The sequence below is a fragment of the Carettochelys insculpta genome, chromosome 13, assembly GCF_033958435.1.
Source record: "Carettochelys insculpta isolate YL-2023 chromosome 13, ASM3395843v1, whole genome shotgun sequence".
NCBI lineage: Eukaryota > Metazoa > Chordata > Testudines > Carettochelyidae > Carettochelys > Carettochelys insculpta.
Genome location: NC_134149.1, coordinates 39199763 through 39220489, shown reverse-complemented (window position 1 = coordinate 39220489; position 20727 = coordinate 39199763). Strand labels below are relative to the sequence as shown.

At 39.0% G+C, this 20727-nt stretch overlaps 1 protein-coding gene and 1 long non-coding RNA gene across 5 annotated transcripts in view; both read right to left on the bottom strand.

Annotated features, from left to right (window-relative positions):
- DIAPH2 (diaphanous related formin 2) overlaps positions 1-20727 on the bottom strand; it is an 829633-nt gene that overhangs the window by 304958 nt on the left and 503948 nt on the right. The window lies entirely within an intron of this gene.
- LOC142020320 (uncharacterized) overlaps positions 1-20727 on the bottom strand; it is a 36874-nt gene that overhangs the window by 13066 nt on the left and 3081 nt on the right. The window lies entirely within an intron of this gene.

Genomic DNA, 20727 nt, shown 5'->3' with positions numbered 1-20727 from the left:
GTTAGTCTGTAGCTTCAAGAACAACAAGAAGTCTTGTGGCACATTATAGACTAACAGATATTTTGGAGCATAAGCTTTCGTGGGCAAAGACCTGCTTCATCAGCTGCATGAGTGGGGGTGTGTGTGGTTTCAGAGGGGTATTTAAAGAATGGGGTCCCAGAAAAAGAGAGGGCCAGAACTGACAAGGTCTATTCAGCAAGGTGGAAATGGCCCATTATCAATAGTAGGTATCAAAAGAGATAAAAACAAGTCAGATCAGATAGGGGGATATGAGCCTCTGTCAGAGTCTAATGGGGAAATCCTAATATACAGGGCAGAGAAGCTGCCTTTGTAAGCTGCGAGCCACTCCCAGTCTCTGTTTAATCCTTGGTTAATGGAGTCAAATTTGCAAATAAATTACAGCTCAGAGATTTCTCTCTCCGTTTGATTTCTGAAATGTCTTGGTTTCAGGACTGTCACCCTGAAATCTGCTACTGAGTGTCCAGGGAGACTGAAGTGTTCCCCACAGGCTTCTGTACATTACTGTTCCTGATGTCTGATTTAAGTCCATTTATTCTTCTACGTTTTTTACAGTCTATTACGTATTTTCAGTCTGTCATTACACAAGAATACAAATATTTGCACTATAAAATCAAAGGAAACACTATACTTCAATTAATTCAACACAAGACCTATAACGCAATCTCTTTATAATGAAAATTAAAATTTCAAATATACAATTTGAGAAAAAACTGCATTCAAAATAGAACAATATAAAAAAAAGTGCTCCTGTTCAGCCAGTTGAACAAAACCAAACACTGGCATACAAGCACGTCATCTGAAATAGTGACAAAAAGTATGGATGTGTGAATGTTTAGCATATCTGGCACGTAAATATGTTGTAACATCAGCTACAAAAGTGCCATGAGAATCTTTATTTGGACCGTCACGTAAAAGACATGCTAAATAAGAGGCGAGTAACATTGTGTCCCTTAAATATAAATAAATTTAATTGTCTTGGTTACTGGCTAAACAAGAAGTAGGACCGAGTGACTTATAGCTGTTAAAGTTTTTCTTTCTTTTGGTTTTGAGTGCAGTTATGTACAACCAAAACTACATTTGTAAATTGCACTCTCTTAAGAGATTGTTCAGCTATACTTGTGCAAGTTGATTTTAAAATCACTATTTTATTATTTTTACAATGCATATATTTGCAATAAAAACAAAATAAAGTGAAAACTGTATACTTCATATTCTGTGCCATAACTGAAATCAATACATTCACAAATATAGAAACCATCCACAAATATTTAACAAACATTAAGTGGTAGTCTATTGTTTAACAGTGCAATTATAACTGCAATGAATCATAATATTTTTAATCTGACTTAATTTTTGAGTTAATTGCATGAGTTAACTGCGATTAAACCACAGTAATTATTTTCTGAATTTAAATGACATTTTAATATTTCTGTTTCCCATTCAGGGAACAAGAAAAGAAGAGAGGCCATAAACATTTTGTACCGCAGAAGTATGGGTTTGATTTGTCTTTCCTTGACTTTGTCCTCAAATTATCCAAGCTCTTTCACCAGAACAAAAAGTAAATCTGCTAATGAAAAAACCTGCTTAAAAATGTACTTTTTAAAAAATTTCAGGTACAGGTAGAACCTCTCTAATATTATACCCTCAGGACCTGACCAATGCCAAATCTGAGAATTTCCTAAACCATGGGAGTTCAATATTGTCAAGCAGCATTACCAACACTTTCACTGCTTATTAGGATCTTAGAAGACATTGAGGGGTAAATTACAATTAAATAAATGCACAGAGCACTGAGAGACAGGACAGGTGTCTGTAAACCAATTTTATGTGATCACAGGAAACTTGGGCACATGCACAAGAAAGATACCCCTGTAAATAAATCATGCTGTACCACAGACGTTGCCATAGAAGACAGTGCCAGACTATAGAGGCTCAATTTGTAGAACAGTGCAAATTTTAAAAAAGGCAATTTTACAAAGCAAATTGCAGATAAACATTAATGGTCTGCAAAAGCATCGAGGGGTCCTGTGCCATCTTATAGACTAACAGAAATGTATGAGCATAAGCTTTCGTGGGCAAAGACCCACTTCGTCACATCTGACGAAGTGGGTCTTTGCCCACGAAAGCTTATGCTCATACATTTCTGTTAGTCTATAAGGTGGCACAGGACCCCTCGTTGCTTTTGCAGATCCAGACTAAAACGGCTACCCCTCTGATACTTGATTAATGATCTGAAAATCAAAAAGGAATTCTTCAGAAAGTAGAAACATAAAAAAATGCTAAGAAGTGCAAAACAACAGTGTTGAGGTAGTTCTCTTTTTGAAAATTGTGTTATGTGCCTATGAGGTATTTAAGTTGCTTACATTTCTAAAATGCCACTTTAATTTACATATGCAACCCTTATATCAGGTCTTTAATAAGGTGATGTTTTTGGCCACAGCTTTAATATCCAATGTATTTTAACTAAGTTTTACTGCTGCTTTTAATCCCTTGGTTTTACAGTCTGAGTTATTTGAGGATAGTAAATGGATTGTTACACTTTTATTTAGAACAAGCAGTGTTTCTTTTTAAACTCAGTAGGTATCATTTCCCACACCTGACTTTAATTCATTGTTTTAGTTATTTGGCTACACAACTGTATCCAGGTTACATCCCCCCGGTATACCCGGAAGCAGTTACACCACACAGAAATACCTATTTTCATTTTTGACTAAATTATTCATAGGCCAGTAATTTAAATTAGAGGATTATTCTGTCTGCAGCTGCCAGCACAATTGATCCCTGACAGACACATTCATTGTACAGGGCCCATTTCCTTCAGAATGGTTATAAAGGCTGGAAGGAGGGTGGGGAGAAATGTAGTGCTGTTAGTTGCATAATTTTGATTTTTTTTAACTAAGGATTTCACAAAGTGTGACTGCATTGAGCTCTGATGACACAACTGGGTTTCATTATCAACGCAAACATTAGATTATTTCAGACTTTCACATACTTTTTAACCCTTTTACTTTTTAACATCCCCATAGCCTCTATTGTTAATTCACTCAGAAATCTGCTGTGTTAATTTGCCCCAAAGCTGTTTTTAATTCCCCACTTTTTTTTTTTTTACTTAAATTGCTTGTTTATATCCCAAAGTGATACATTTCTCTGTTGCATGATTTCAACGGATTTAAGATAATTTTTCATTTTTGTACTTATTTTTAACATTTTTAACATATTTTTAACATTTTGTATTTATTTTTAACATTTTAACTTATTTTTAACATCTGCAAAGCTGTATTCCCCCAGTCCTTGGTGGATGGCTTCATTTTAATTTGAATTTTTTCAGCTAGGTAACAAACATTGGTTTCTCCCTGAAGTTTCAGATCCCACTGCCCCCGCATTTAGTTTTTGTCCTCCTCCACAACTTTTATTTGCCTTTTGTTATTTTTATATTCACTACTCAAACTGGTTCATTATGATTGTGATGTTCTAACCATCAACATCCTGGTGAAACTGCTCCATTTACTTTCGTTTTCTTTGCTGAAGAGGTTTGGGGGTAGGGAGGGTGGGAACAGAGCAGGAAAGGAGGTTTCCAAGATCTTATTCACCTGGTTTCTGAGAACTCAGCTATGCTCTGAAAGCATCACTTTGATTTATTTATTGGAATACAATCAAAGTACAATTGACCTGACTACGATTAAGTCTAGGGGGTGGATACAATGAGTACTGCACATAAAAGTTACACAGCAAACCTCTTACTTTATACACATTTCACATTACCTTATATTTACTATACTTCACATTGAATGTTTTGCATTATCAGTAGAGCATAATCAGGCCACACACGGTTAAAGTACAACTTCATGTTCACCACTTATCTTAGGAGTTATCTTTTCCATTTGAGATGGTTCCTTAGTGGTTCTTTCTTATACAAACATTCTTTTCCAGTCTCCTGATCCACTTAACTCCCTAACTCTGGCTCCCAAAAAGAGAGGCATCCCCCCATGTCAAATTACTTCCTATCAAACCAGGCCTACAAGTAGCACAAGAATTTAGGGCCAAAATAAAAGGGTTAGCACACAAAGTTACACCTACCAAAGGACAAAAAAAATACAATAAGAAGGAAGAAAAAGATGAAGGAAAGTGTGGGTTTTCTACTTATAAGAGAAGGAGAGCTCATAATAGTCACTGGTTACTGAAGTGGTGTTAATTTTGATTTAATCTTCACGAAAGAAGTTAATGGTGACTAGATACTCAACACAATGTTAATAACAAGGGGGAAGGAAAGCCCAAACAGGGAAGGAACAGGTTAAAGAACATTTGGATAAGTCAGTTGAAGTCAAGTACAACCAAGACATCAGCCGAAGCAATCTTGCAACCATTAGCTTTGAGAAGCCACAGAGGATGGCAAGGCTTGGTGATTTGTCAGGAACACCAATGCACGTTAGATATGGCACAATACATTGATGGGAAATTCTATATCAATTAATATGTAGAAAAAGTATACAGTCCTGTGCCACCTCAGAGACTAACACAGCTATTAAGTCGATTAGTAACAGAGAGAAAGCCATGCTAGTCTACATACTATCAAAACAAAAAAGCAGTCCAGTACCACTTTAAAGACTAACAAAATAATTTATTAGGTCATCACCTAATGAAGCTTTCGTGGGACAATTCCACTTCTTCAGACCATAGCCATACCAGAACAGACTCAATATTTAAGGCATAGAGAACCAAAAATAGTAGTCAAGGTTGACAAATCAGGAAAAAAAAATAACAAGGTGAGCAAATCAGAGAGTAGAGGGGCGGGGAAGGGAGGGGGGAGAGAGTCAAGAATTAGATTAAGCCAAGTATGCAAAAGAGCCCCTATAATGACCCAGAACATTCGCATCCCAGTTCAAACCACGTGTTAATGTGTCGAATTTGAATATAAAAGAGAGTTCAGCAGCCTCTCCTTCCAAAGTAGTGTGAAAATTCCTCTTCAGTAAGATGCAGACTCTTAAGTCATTAACAGAATGGTCCACTCCATTTAAATGTCTGCTGACTGGTTTGTGGATCAGGAGTGTTATGTCTGTTTTGGGCCCATTAACTCTTTATCTAAGAGAGTCTGAAGTCTGTCCAATGTACAAAGCATCTGGGCATTGTTAGCCTGGTTAGGAAAGATAGACAGGGAAAAAAGGGGGGAGGTGTTGCCTTATATATAAAAAATGTACACACTTGGACTGAGGTGGAGATGGACGTGTTGAGAGTCTGTGGGTTAGTTTAAGAGGGGTAAAAAACAAGGGTGATGTCGTGTTAGGAGTCTACTACAGGCCACCTAACCAGGTGGAAGAGGTGGATGATGCTTTTTTTAAACAACTAACAAAATCATCCAGAGCCCAGGATTTGGTGGTGATGGGGGACTTTAACTCTCCAGATATATGCTGGGACACTAATACAGCGGGGCACAGACTATCCAATAAGTTCTTAGACTGCATTGGAGACAATTTTTTATTCCAAAAAGTTGAAAAAGCCACCAGGGGAAAAACTGTTCTGGATTTGATTTTAACAAATAAGGAGGACTTGGTCAAGAATTTGAATGTGGAAGGCTGCTTGGGTGAAAGTGATCATGAAATCATAGAATTCACAATTCTAAGGACTGGTAGGAGGGAAAATAGCAAAATAGAGATGATGGATTTCAGGAAGGCAGATTTTGGTAAACTCAGAGAGCTGGTAGGTAAGATCCCATGGGAGGAAAAACTGAGGGGAAAAACAACTCAGGAGAGTTGGCAGTTTTTCAAAGAGACGTTATTAAAGGCCCAAAAACAAGCTATTCCCCTATGTAGGAAAGATAGTAAATATGGGCAGAGACCGCCTTGGCTTAACAAGGAGATCCTGCATGATCTCAAACTAAAAAAGGAATCCTATAAAAAATGGAAACTAGGACAAATTACAAAGAATGAACAGAGGCAAATAACACAGGAATGCAGGAGTAAAATTAGAAAGGCTAAGGCACAAAATGAGCTCCAACTAGCTACAGGCATAAAGGGTAACAAGAAGGCCTTTTACAAATATATTAGAAACAAGAGGAAGACCAAGGACAGGGTAGGGCCATTGCTCAGTGAGGAGGGAGAAACAGTAACGGGGAACTTGGAAATGGCAGAGATGCTTAATGACTTCTTTGTTTCAGTCTTCACAGAGAAGTCTGAAGGAATGCCTGACATAGTGAATGCTGGTGGAAAAGGGGTAGAGTTAGTTTTTGAAATAAAAAAAGAACAAGTTAAAAACCATTTGGAAAAATTAGATGTCTGCAAGTCACCAGGGCCTGATGAAATGCATCCTAGAATCCTCAAGGAGCTGATAGAAGAGGTAGCTGAGCCGTTAGCTCTCATTTTTGGAAAGTCATGGGAGACAGGAGAGATTCCAGAAGACTGGAAGAGGGCAAATATAGTGCCCATCTACAAAAAGGGGAATAAGAACAACCCAGGAAATTACAGGCCAGTCAGCTTAACTTCTGTGCCAGGAAAGGTAATGGAGCAGGTAGTTAAGGAAGTCATCTGCAAGCACTTGGAAGGTAGTAAAGTGATAGGGAACAGCCAGCATGGTTTTGTAAAAAACAAATCATGTCAAACCAACCTGATAGCTTTTTTTGACACGATAACGAGACTCGTAGATAAGGGAGAAGCAGTGGATGTGGTATACCTAGACTTTAGTAAAGCATTTGATAAGGTCTCGCATAATATTCTTATCGACAAACTAGGCAAGTCCAACTTAAATGGGGCTGCAATAAGGTGGGTGCATAACTGGCTGGCTAATCGTACCCAGAGAGTAGTTGTTAATGGTGCTCAATCCTGCTGGAAAAGCATAACAAGTGGGGTTCCGCAGGGGTCTGTTTTGGGACCAGTTCTGTTCAATATCTTCATTAATGATTTGGATATTGGCATAGAAAGTACGCTTATTAAGTTTGTAGATACCACCAAGCTGGGAGGGGTTGCAACTACCTTGGAGGATAGGGTCATAATTCAGAATGATCTAGATAAATTGGAGAAATGGTCTGAAGTAAACAGGATGAAGTTTAATAAAGATAAATGTAAGGTGCTGCACTTAGGAAGGAATAATCTGTTTCACACATACAGAACGGGAAAAGACTGTCTAGGAAGGAGTACAGCAGAAAGGGATCTAGGGGTTCTAGTAGATCACAAGTTAAATATGAGTCAACAGTGTGATGCTGTTGCAAAAAAAGCAAACATGATTCTGGGATGCATTAGCAGGTGTGTTGTTGTGTGTTGTGAACAGGACACGATAAATCATTCTACCGCTCTACTCTGCGCTGGTTAGGCCTCCTCTGGAATATTGTGTCCAGTTCTGGGCACCCCAATTCAAGAAAGATGTGGAGAAATTAGAGAAGGTCCAGAGAAGAGCAACTAGAATGATAAAAGGTCTGGAGAACATGACTTATGAAGAAAGGCTGAAAGAATTGGGCTTGTTTAGCTTGGAAAAAAGAAGATTGAGGGGGGACATGATAGCGGTTTTCAGATATCTTAAAGGGTGTCATAAGGAGGAGGGAGAAAACTTGTTCTTCTTGGCCTCTGAGGAGAGAACAAGAGGCAATGGACTTAAGCTGCAGCAAGGGAAGTTTAGGTTGGACATTAGGAAAAAGTTCCTAACTGTCAGGGTGGTCAAGTACTGGAATAAGTTGCCAAGGGAGGTTGTGGAATCTCCCTCGCTGGAGATATTTAAGAACAGATTAGATAGATGTCTATCAGGGATGGTGTAGATAGTGGTCGGTCCTGCCGTCGGGGCAGGGGACTGGACTCGATGGCCTCTCTAGGCCCCTTCTGGTCCTAGTGTTCTATGATTGTTGTATCATGTATCACCTCTGGTTACATTAAGTTATGACCTTTTTGGGTTAAAATCCACTCTGTCAGATCAGTTGGAGGGGAAACTACAGGGCATATATAGCAGGGGAAAAAGTTACCTGTCATTAGCAGGACCAGTTAATTAAGCTGGATGTGTTTCATTCATAGCATGTGATATAGAATGAGTATCATGTATCAGAGAGGTAGATGTGTTAGTCTGTATCTTCAAAAACAATAAGAAGTCCTGTGGCACCTTATGGACTAACAGAATGAGTATTGTCTTTTATTGCATATTTTGTCACTGATATTCAGTTACAAATCAATTTGGTAACCATTCCCACACCCTCACCCTGCTGCTTGCCTAAATCAGATTACTGGAAAATATAGAAAGACATGGGGGAAAAAAAAGAGAGACACAATATGAAAATACACTGGGGAGAATGCTAAATCCTGGTGCTTATCTCTGGTTCCCCTCATCCACTTAATATGAGCTTGCCCTCACCTTAATCACATTTGTCACTTGTAAAGCCCTGCAAATTGGTGGATATCTGCTTTATACCCATACCTGCAGCCCCGTATGTAGATAGCCACAGCTCATTTTTTGCATATGATCATACAAACTTTGTACCTGCACAGGAATCTAGTCATAAAGAAATGAAACATGCCAGAGGAGATTATGTCCATGGTGTTTCCCATACTCTCTTATGAGTCCTGCTGTCCTCTAACACATATTTCTCTCTTCTGGTCCTTTCCCTATTTCATCTGTCTGGTTTGGTTTGTTCATTCTCTTTCATTCATATTTTCATTTTTTGTTTGTTTTGCTTACTTCAATGCTCTCCTATTCCCTGTTTTCCTTTAATAGCAGATCTTACTCCTCACCACATCTACTGTCTTCTTCTGATTCTCACACAGCTGCACTTCTAACTCCTGGCTGTTTTGCTTCCCAAACCATCCCAAGGTGATTGCCTGCCCACCTCCTCTTTTGTTACTCCAGCCACCTACTTAGCTGAGCAGAACAACTAAATTAATCTAACCAGAGGTGATACATGATAGCAGCAAGAATTTCAGAGCTAATTAAATTTACAGCCAATCTCCACCTGCTCAGCTCCTTCCTTATAGGATTAGGATAATGGAATTAAATAGCTAGCTTGAGGAAATAGGGCCAAGAAATATATTGGTACCATCCTAATAGTAATGCCATGTTTTTGTTGTTGTTACTATTATGTTTTCCCTTCCCATTATCTGTTAGGTGAGAAGACGTCAACAAATAATTGCTAATCATAGAAAGTTACTCATTTCGGTAATTCTATAGCTCTGTGTCACTCTTCTCCCATCCTGTGAAAAAGAGAGTCCTGAAGTCTTCACCAACCAGGATAAAAAGAGGTAAAGGAGTTGCAAACAAGACTCCCTTTCCACAAATTTAGTCAGCTTCCTATCCCTGCAGTTATAAATTTCAAAAGCAGGATAAACAGGAAAAAAGAGAGAGAGAGAGAGGAACATAGAAATATTATATTATACAATTAACGTCTGAGTGTTATGAATGGCAGCTGCAAAGGAAAGCTTACACTTACCAAGAATCTCACTCAGGGAAAAATCCCTGTGTTTTGCTTTAATTCATGGGGTTTTTAACACGTGAACAATGCTTGAAAATATAGCCTTGTTCTCATAATAAAAGTGGTTTTTTCTTTTAACAAGCGCTTACTGATTCTGTGTGTCCTACAGGGGGTTTAAAACTAGGTACCTGCCACAGAGTCATTACCAGAGATCTTACAGCTCCCTGCATGGTTTTGTGACATGCTTTTCCCTCCTCCCTCCACCCCTGCCTCCCAGCCCCACCCACTTCTCCTTTCCAACTCCTTGGGAAAAAGAAGTTGGGGGATTTGCCTTCAGGAAAGATATTCCAAGTGATTTGTGTCCTGGGAAGGTGATTTTGTACAGCTGGCAGTGGCAACTAGTGACTGATTTCAGGGAAAGCTGAAATCAGGAAAACTTTTCTGTCTCTGGAAACTGCAGAGACAGAGTCTAGCAGTATTTGGTTAGCTGCCCCCGCCCCCCTTACCTGCACTCAAAGTGCCAGGGTGGGGAATCAGCTGTGACAGTGAGTCTTATAGCAAACACTTCCCTAGCAATGAAATGTTACTGCATACTCAAGTTTCAGCCACATTTGAAGCCTGACATTTTTGTATTTGCCTGTTCTAGTCTGTAGTTAAAGGGGGCAGCCACAGCCACATATCGCAGAAATATGGACAACAGTATCACTGCTTTCTGTTTTTCAATTTTCATACCAGTTATTCTCAAGAGGCATTCAAACTACACAGAACATTCCATTTACCAGAGACAAATGAACGCACATTATTTTAAAAAGCTACACTATTAATACATATTTTACTCAAAATATCAAAAAGAATGTATTTCTTAAGTGTTGCACTACTGTGCAACAGTGCTGTGCTGTGCAACCAATGCTGTGGTGAAAGCATTAAGCATTTCTTCAGGATGTCTTCAATGACTTCAAAAAATGTTTTCCCCTCCCACCTCCTCCAGGTGACATTCTTCATGTTGGGTCAAATGATGCCATCACTTAACTCCTACGAAAACCAACTGAAATCAAGGTATCACTAGAGCCAACGACTTAATTGAATTTTTTGGGGCATCACAAAGGGCAGAATTTGACTTTTTTTTATTTTCATGCAATATTTTCTATTTTGTTTTTATTTTCCCTGCAATATTGACATTACAAGGCTTTACTAACATTAGATGATACTAAACTGCTCAAAGTAAAGTTCAAAGCAGACTCTGAAGAGCTTCAAAAGGATCTCACAAAACTTGGTAACTGGGCAACAAAATGGCAGATGCATTGTAATGTTTATAATTGCAGAGTAATGCATATTGAAGAATTTAATCCCAGTATATGTATAAAATAATGGGGACTAAATTAGGCGTTCTCTCTCAAGAGAGCATACTGGAGTGGATAATTCTCATCACATCCACATCAGTGTGCAACTGCTGTCAAAAAAGGAAGCAGAATCAAATAATTTAAAACGAGACAGAGGATAAGGCACAATATCTCTTATTACCTCTATATAAATCCATGGCAAGCCCTTCTCAAATATTGCATGCAGTGGTGGTCACCTCACATAAAAAGAGATACCTTAGTATTGAAAAGAGTTCAGAAAAGGACAGCAGAAATGACTAGGGGTTTGGAACAGCTGTGAGATAAGGAGAGTAGAAAGACTAGGACTTTTCAGTTTGGAAAAGACAAGACTCAGGAGACAATATAATAGAGGTCTATAAAATCATGACTGGTGGGGAAAACATAAATAAGGAAAAGTTATTTACTTGCTTCCATAAAACAAGAACTGGGGCCGACCCAATTAAATAAATAGGTAACAGGTTTAAAACAAATAAAATAAAATATTTCTTTACATAATACACAGTCAACCTGTGGAACTCCTTGCCAGAGGATGCTGTGACGGCAAGGACTCTTACAGGGTTCAAAAAAGAGCTGGATAAAAATTCATGGAAGATAGGTCCGTCATTGTTTATTAGTCAGGATGGGCAGGAATGACATCCCTAGCTTCTGTCACAAGCTGGAAAAGGATGACAGGGGAGAGATACTGTGCTAGGTATACCAAAGTCCAGTACTGGGGAGCTCTGGCCTGACCCATCTTAACTCCCAGACTTCAGGTCTTATGTAGGGGACTGAAGGGTACTAGGGTTACAGGCCAGCAGACAGGGCAAGAGAAGGCAGCAGATGTACCCCCGTTGCCAAAGATGCAAGGTCATTTCAGACTGCAGACTGCTCCTGAGTTAGGGGCTAGATGACAACTGGTCCCTGAGGCAAGCTGGGTATAGGAGGCTAGGATTCCTGGAGAGGGAAGGACCCCAGGGCACTGCTGTAGGGCAGTACCACGAGGAAGGGCTAGGAGAGAGATGGGGCCTGAACCAGCGTAGAAAGAAGATAGCTGAGGGAGACACACCAGGCAACAGTTTAGGCTCTTGATCTCCAGGGCTGGAAGAGCTAATTCCTGAGGAGTCCAGCAGAAGGTGCTATGTCAGTGAGTCAATTCCACTACATTCCTACTGTTCATTGTGACTAATGAAAGCAAAACTTTAAACAGCACTGTTTGACTAATTTGTTTAATTATCTATTTCTTACGTTTAAGGAGGACAGTTCATATTCTGTGATCTTCTACACTAAATTTAAAATGCATCAATCCTGTACCACTTTCTTTCCATGCACTGGCAAACTTCTCTGAACAAGACTTAATTCCCTGATGTAATAGATCCTTATATGTATATGCTTCTTACTGGCTGTTTCTATGCTTTCCAGATGTAAGCAGAATTTGTCAGGAGCAGGTCTCAATACTTGCATTTTAAATCAAAGCCCAACACTAAGGGAATAACATATGAAAAATATTGAGTGGGTCTCTTCTGCTCTCTTTAAAAAACAGGATTTATACCAGCATAACAACACACCAGTGCTATGTCTACAAGCCACTCTTTACTGTTCCAATGTTAATCACCACAGAATTACTGGAGCCCAAACAAACGAAAAACAAAAACTCCAAAGGCTGGAACATTTAATTTTGTTTTAATAATATTTTGCTTCCACAATACATCTCTGACTCTGGTCACCCTCCTAGGAGTACCTGCAGCCGGGATCTTCTGTTTTTATGGGTGGACAAATAACTAGTAAGAACTGCAACTTAGACTCACAGACTTAGAGAACTTTCTGCAGAAAGCGTACGGGGATAGCAGGAACAACCAGGCTCCTGCATCAGTTAAGAATGATGAATATGGAGGGAGCAGAGACCTTAATGAGACTAGTTCAGTACACACAAGACATAACTAGCATACAACACAGGTTAGTGGGTAGGTGAGAGATTAAAGGGAAAAAAATATTTATTTTTTTTAAACCTGAAGGCATGAGATGTAGCACATCCAGATCACAGGTAAATGTGGGAGGAAAGACAACTATCAGTGAAACAACCAAGAGTTCTATGTTGGGGAAGGCAAATCTTCTAAGTCTGGAATTTGGCCAAGAAACCCATAGGTTTGTATCATTATCCTTTCCTCAGGGTGTAGCAAAAGCCACAAGTAAGCTTTGACCAACTTTCATACACTCAGCATGATACCTTGGTTTCACCTGTTTAGATGAGTCAGACCTTATTTATTTTTAATGGTGTAAAAGTTTGATTAATCTTCATTGCATTTTGTGCAAGCTCTCTCCCCCAAAAAAGAAAAAGCCAAGTGCTACTGGGGACACGAGGCTGAGTTCCCCCAGGCCAGGGGTCAGCAACCTTTCAGAGGTGAAGTGGCAAAGTCTGACTTTTTGACCTCTATGTACAGTTCGAATGCTGGCAATATTGTTTTAAGTCACTAGTAGTCCTACTTAGAACAGCTTCACTAATAAATAAATAAAGATGCAGAGCTTTACCATTTAAGCGGTGGTTGGTAGCATTTGCTGGTCTTTTGTTAATCCACATGTTGCATGGCTTTGAGCAAGCTCATGGTTCCATGGGGCAGGGCTGAGCTCCTGCTTCACATGTCAGTGAAAACTGGCTTGTATGCCACTTTTGGCAACCATGCCGGGGGCTGTTGACCCCTGCCCTTAGCTCAGGCTGCCTTCCTAGTCTTAGAAGTCACTCCATGCCACACTCTAAGAGAAATTAGAGACTACTTACAACTGAGGTGGAAACAGGAAAGACAGAAGCAGCAGAAAGCAAATAGTGGGAGGTCTTACAACCCAGTTAACTGAGGTAATACATCATTAAATGCGCCAAACAGGCTAATTTATTTACATAAAAATCTCTATATATCAGGATTTTTAGCCTCAACAAGTATGGTTCCACCAACAATTGACATGCTCCTGTTATCATTTCGGTTTTCTAATATTTGGGACTTACAATAATAAGCATTAATGGTCTGTTTTTCTACATATTCTGCTTCAAACTGTAATAATTTCCTCAGTTAAGATGATCCCAAACTACAGTAATTTCCTCTGTAAAGATACACTGATGCAGCAAATTACTTACATGTTTAGAAAAAAAAATGTTAGTGCTTCTTTGAGAACATGTTCATTTTGTACACCTATAATACTTTGTCCTACATTATAACGAATTACAAAGTGATGCAAGCATCGTAACAGCTCTAGCTCTAAACGCATTCTCTTTCTTCAGTTTGTAAGGTAAACGAAAAAATCATTTGGTCCCAGAAGGAATCTGAACACTCAATATAAACTGTAACATCACAAGTCATGGCACTCAGAGTACCTTCCCCAGACTTAAAGAGAGCTCTGAGTAGTTTGCAAGCTTGTGTTTCTCATCAACAGAAGTCGGTCCAATAAAAAGGTGTTACTTTATACAATTTGTCTCTTAAAAACAGACACCAAAGAAGATTTCTTTCCTAACTGTAGCAGCAGCTCACTACTCACATATGCTTTTCAGGGATTATTCATGTGTCTGACCTCCCCCTGCAACACGCACACGCAAAAGGAATTTCTATCAATGTATAGGTCCTGTGGTGTCTGCTTACTCTATTAAATATTCCAGTCCTCCTTCTGAAATAAACTGCTTTAGATTTAGTTCTGTCTTCTACTTTTGGTTTAACATGCCAAGTTACAACCCCATATATTTTAATGTGATATTCATTCCCCATGTGGACAAACAGTTATACTTTAATGTCACTATAATGAAATACAGCCATCCATCTGTAACCTGCAGATACAGTACACAGGCTTCTCATTTTGACATGCCTTAATTGCCATCATAAAGAGACAATAGTGTCAAAGCCAAGTTCATAAGGGCCTAGAATTAACTTTTGCCATCTAAAATTATCAATCCTTGCTTTGCTTCTCAATGTTTCACACATCTAGGGCAACAATATAGAAGCACTTTTCCCATCTGGGCCTTGGTAGGAGATTGTACATCTTGCTGCTTTGTAGTCATCAGGCATGAGTTCAAGGCACCATATCCTGGACCAAAGGTAGTGCACTTAAAACTTCAGATGGTACAACATGTCACAGAATATCCAAAGAGCTACTTGGACAAATGAAAACATATTGCCCATGTACTGTACTTGCTGCACTATCCTCATATGCAAAAACTGATTGAATCCAAGGTCCTTCACTGAATATGTGGGCCTTCAATGAGAAGGGTCTAGGCTACTGTCACAGATTAACACTCCCCCTGCCTCTCATTCTACAAACATGCCAGCTTTATTTATCATAAATCAATGAACTACTCAAAGTACAATGAGAAAAGGAGACCCTAGTGTTAGTCTGTGGATTATACTGGCACACAACATTTCTATCAGAGTACACAAATGTAGAATTCCTCCTGAAAGAGAATAAAACCACTGATACCATCACCTTCCAGAATCCTTTCAAGACATTTCTTTGCAACACAACTTCCATAATTACAAGCTTCCTCTGGCAATGTTAAGAAAACACTAGATCTGTATTCACTTATAGGCAGGGTGCAGACAAATGAAAGGCAGCTCTCAACTTTGTGATTTGTGTGGATGAGGATGTTTTTTGTCTGCTGTTCAGTTAATACTGTGACAGATGCCGTATGAGTGACAAGATATATATAAACCACCCACAGATAAAACAAGAAAGGCTACATTTATATTTTTAAAAAAATATATATATATGTAAACTAAAAGAGGGCTGCATTCTGGATATCTCTCATTAGGTTAATTCCTTATAGTACAACTGGTTTTCTTTTCTTTTTTTTTTTAGCATAAACAAAAATTCTCATCTCATTTTTACTTACTTTACTTACCACATACAATTCTTCAAAAGTATCAAAGATGTGGCATCATGGGTTAAATGTATTAGTCTATAAACTCAAATCTTGGTAAGTAGGTTGTCAATGCAAATGAAGTTGGTTATTTTAGCCCAGTCCTCATTTGTATACATCACAATGCCACGACATAGTATCACAATTTATAGTCTCTGCTCAAAATCTCAGCTGAAATAACTAAGTTGGTTGTAAGACAGGATGGGAAGGTACCCAAAAAAGTTACTTGAGTAAAAGTGAGGCTGCTTTAACTTCTGGATACTTGAATACAATAAAGATGTGATGTGGGGTATGTGTGTGTACAAATGTGCACTTTTACTCAAGTAATTTTCCAGAGGGATGCTGGTGACTTGTGCTTAATGACAAACCCCACCCTCAAGCATCTGTGCTATTACTCAAGTAACTTCTTGGATACTTTTTCCACCTGTGGTGACAAGTCAGGAAAGAGGAGCAGTAACACAGCTGTGTGAGGAACCAAACCAACACAATCCAAATGATCATTTTTTCCTACTGCTGTTGAACTGCTAATTCATAACCTGTCTTCCTTCCCTACCCTCGTATTCCTACATATTCAGCCAGCATTTCTCAACTTAATCTCTCAAAAAGAGAGAGCCTGACACGAAAGCTTCCCTGTTAGAAGCAGCAATATATTAAGATGAATGAACCAAACATGAGTTAGAAAGACGTGTTCTGGCTATATTCTTACACACTTGCACCCATGTCTGATGCTTGTCACACCCTGTACCTTGCTTTTCCCTGAGGACAAATGAGCACATCCCCTTTCATAAGATGTGGCTAAGGCTGTCTCTACAGTATAGAAACTATATCAGTATAGATATGTCTGTATAACTCTGGAACATAGAGGAAGCCAAACAGACAGAACAGCTTTTTTCCATTGTTGTACTCTTGTTACCTGCCCAAACAAAGTTAACTATGTCAGCACAGGTTGGGCCTCCATAGTCTGGCACCCTTGGGATCTAACCAGTCCCAAACAAGGGAGTTTGCCAGATCCAGGGAGGTCAATTCTGGCACCTCAGCCTGGCTCTACCTCTGGCTCCGGGCCAATCTCCACTCAAGCTTAAGTCCTGCCAGGCAGTTCCTGCTCCCAACTGCTAGGACTCCCTGATCCCTGGGATCTCTGGTCCAGCAACATCCATGTTCCTGCCAGACCAAGGATGTTGGAAGACAAGAGAAATTCAACCCCTGGAAGCATTCTTCCATTGACATGGCTGCATCTACACATGAGAGGTTGGTTGGCATGGCTATGGAATCAGGGCTGTGTTTTATACCAATGACTGTCACAGTAATAGTAACAGAGAGGGAGCTGTGCTAGTCTATGTACTATCAAAACAAAAGAGCAGTCAAGTAGCACTTTAAAGTAAATTTTTTTAAGTAAAAAAACAAATCGACAGGGCCAGACAAATACCCAGAGACCAGCCACTCCAAGATCGGCCCAAAAAAGCCAAGAACAGAACACCACTGGTTATCACCTACAGCCCCCAACTCAAACCACTGCAACGAATTATTAAAGACCTACAACCTACCCTTAATCAGGATGCCACACTCCAGAACGCCCTAGGTGACAGGCCTGTTCTCTCCTACGGACAACCCCCCAATCTTATGAGGATCCTCACCAACAGCCACAGTCTATACCGCAGGAATGCCAGTCCTAGAACCTTTCCTTGCAACAAAGCCCACTGCCAGCTTTGTCCACATATCTTCTCTGGAAATACCATCACTGGACCTAACCAGGTTATTCACAGAATCACAGGCACATTCTCATGTTCCTCAACTCACATCATATATGCCATCATGTGCCAACAATGCCCAGATGCTGGTTAGTTAATATTTTAATGGAGTGGGCCATTCTGTTAATGACTTAAGAGTGTGTGTGTGTGTGTTACTGAAGAAAAATTTTCCCACCACTACTCAAAGGGAGACAGCTGAGCTGTCTTTTATATTCAAATTCAGCACATTAACACGTGGTTTGAACCAGGATGGGAACTTTCTGAGTCACTATAGGGGCTCGTTTGCATACATGTCTTAATCTAATTCTTGACCTTCCCCCCACACCCCGACCCCTCTCCTCTCTGATTTGCTCACCTTGATCATTTTCTTCTGATTTGTCCTCCTTGATTACTGTTTTTGGTTCTCTGTGCCTTAAATATTGAGTCTGTTCTGGTATGGCTAGGGTCTCAAGAAGTGAGTCTGCCCCACAAAAGCTCACCTAATAAATTATTTTGCTCATCTTTAAAGTGCCACTTGACTGCTTTTTTGTCACAGTAACGCTGAACTAAATTTTAACTGTAAATTTGGGACAATTCAGAAGCTGTTAAGCATGGAGAAATATGTTAATAAAAACAAAATGATAGGTATTGGAATAACCTGGGCTTGCTAGGCTCTCAAAAATGTTAGGATAATTAATCATTAAAAAGGAAGGCCAGCTGGACTGCACAGTGGCTTTAACCTTCTGACCTTCTCACTGTTGCTTGAGGAGATGTGAGCCACACACACACAAAACAGGGGAGTGTTTCTTGCAAAATATTGATGCTAAAATGGACTTAAGGTCATAGCAGCCAACTGAATATGATGTTGCAACTAATAGGGTCAATGAGCACAAGAATATCAAGTGCAAGTAGGTAGACTTGTGGCATTAGACTTTTGTATATGACTATTACTGGGATCACATGTCCAGTTCTGAACTCTACATATCAAAAATAATGTTGACATAATGGACTGGTTTAAAAAAAAGAGTTAATAATAATTAAAAATCTAGAAGGCACTGTATAGCCTAAAGAAATAGAACCTATTTAATTTATGCAAGAGAAGGTTAGAAGAAGACTTGATCACTGTCTACGTGGGGGAAAAAAATTTCTGTCAGCAAACAGCTCTTTAACCTAGCAGGGGAAGGGGGAAAAAAGTGGCAATGAAATCTTATGGCTGGAAGCTGAAATTAAACAAATTCAGAATAGTAAGACGACTCAAATTTTAACAGTAATTAATTCTTGGCACAAATTACCCAGAGACATTATGGATTCTCCACTAGTTCACACCTTTAAATCAAGATTACATGCCTTTCTACAAGATATGCTTCTACTCAATCAGAAGTTACAGGATTCAATACTGAACAGATTGGTTGACATTCTTTGGCATAAAATATGTAGGAAAAACAGACTAGATGTTTGTAATAGCCACTTTTTGGCCTTAAAATCTAGAAAGTACACAGATCAAAGTGGGGTAGTAATGCATCAAGTCTGTGCTTCTACAAGACTTCTACACCTTGTAACCCTAATAGTATTACCAGAAATAATTAGGTCTGATTTGGAGCTGTCTGCAAAGGACCAATGATTAACCACTTGAGAAAGGTAATAATCCCCTAAAATATACTGCAAGGAGTGCTTTTATTACCATTTTAATAGAAGTGTATGAACAATTATACAGGGAAAATATATATACTCCTGAAGATGGGCTGCATTAATATTTCTAGGACAACCAGTCTAAAAACAAGTCTGAACGGTTCTAAAGCAAATCTAAAATAAATCCAAATATTATTTTGCTATCAAAGACTCTTTCCTTTAGTTTCAGCAAGTTTCTCACTAAATCCATTATTCAGATAAATGTGATCCCATAATAACTCACATTTTTAATCAACAAAATGTCCTAAACATTGTTATTTTATCAAGTTGAGGATCACAAACAAAATAACTATATACATTAAAATGAAATCATTTAAAGTTTTAACGAGCCTACTGTGTTTATCTGAATACAATTTCTCTGCAATATTTTTGCTTTTAACAGTTTGTGGATAGTGCACTACTACCCTTCCTGCACATCTACCTTTTTTTAAACATAAATGCAGATTCATGAGATAATTGTTTTGATAGTTACAGATTACACTAAGAGCTTGTCTACACTAGCCCCCTCCTTCGAAGGAGTTTTGGAAGTAAGGGCACTTCGAAGTGCTACATTGCTTGCTGATGATTTGAAGTGCGCGGCGAGAATAAGGCTAATGAGGTGCTACATATGCAGCACAGCACCTCATTGCTATTCACTGATCCAGCTCATTTACATGCCCCCTTAAAAGGAGGGGGCTAGTGTGGACAAGCCCTACATGAAATAATCCTCACTGAAGTCGAAACTTACACAGATAAAGACAGAGAGAAACTGGGTTTTAGACAAATTAAACTGCTTAAAAGGAGTACGAGAAAAGCTATTTCAATTTTGTAAGTTTTACATTCTTTCCTCATCACAAACTCTAATCAATACCTAGACCTGTTTCTTTCTTCTCGCCTCTCTTTTTCTGAAACACAGAAAATCTGGGTCAATTTTTTTCTCATCCTAACATTTGCTTCACTGTTGGGAACAGAGTGCTCAATTAACTGACCTCTTATCTAAGTATGGCACCATGCAATATTTTGTTAGTATTCAGTAAAGACAGCTCCAGCTACAACTGATAGTGAGTAACCTCTATTTATTACTGTACAGGGGAAAGAAACGATACCTTTAATTACGACATATGCATTGAAGTGCATCCCAGAGCTCCCTCTGCTGAGAATGATTAATGTTCTGACATTTTTGTCGCCCTTTTTCTGAAACACACATGCAGTTATAGAGCATGTTGAGCTCATTCTCCCTGAATTCCACAACTTGTAATCTCACAGTGGGCTATCAGCAACCCAACAATTCTATGCTGGGATGACAGAAACAGAAGAAACACACAAGGGAGGCAGAAAGACCTCCTTTTTGCTCTTAAGTAGCAGTTCACCCCCCAGTTTAAACAAGTATATAATAAAAAAAAAGTATTGACTGTAAAATAAAAGGGTTAATGAGTGCTGATATGAAATAGCAAATTCAATAACGTACTACAATTTAATTTACTGCAACTGGCTTTCTGGGGAGAAAAACAAAAGATCAACTGTCAGGTCATCTATTAATTTTGAAAACAAAAATTCTTAGACAAAAGCAGTTTATTTCTTATCTGTTTTGTCAAGTCATCAAATCTGTTCACTCTTATAGTTTGATAAAGCTGCCAGCACCTAATGCCTAATGCGTCTCTTTCAATAACCGAGAGCCGTGGACAGTTT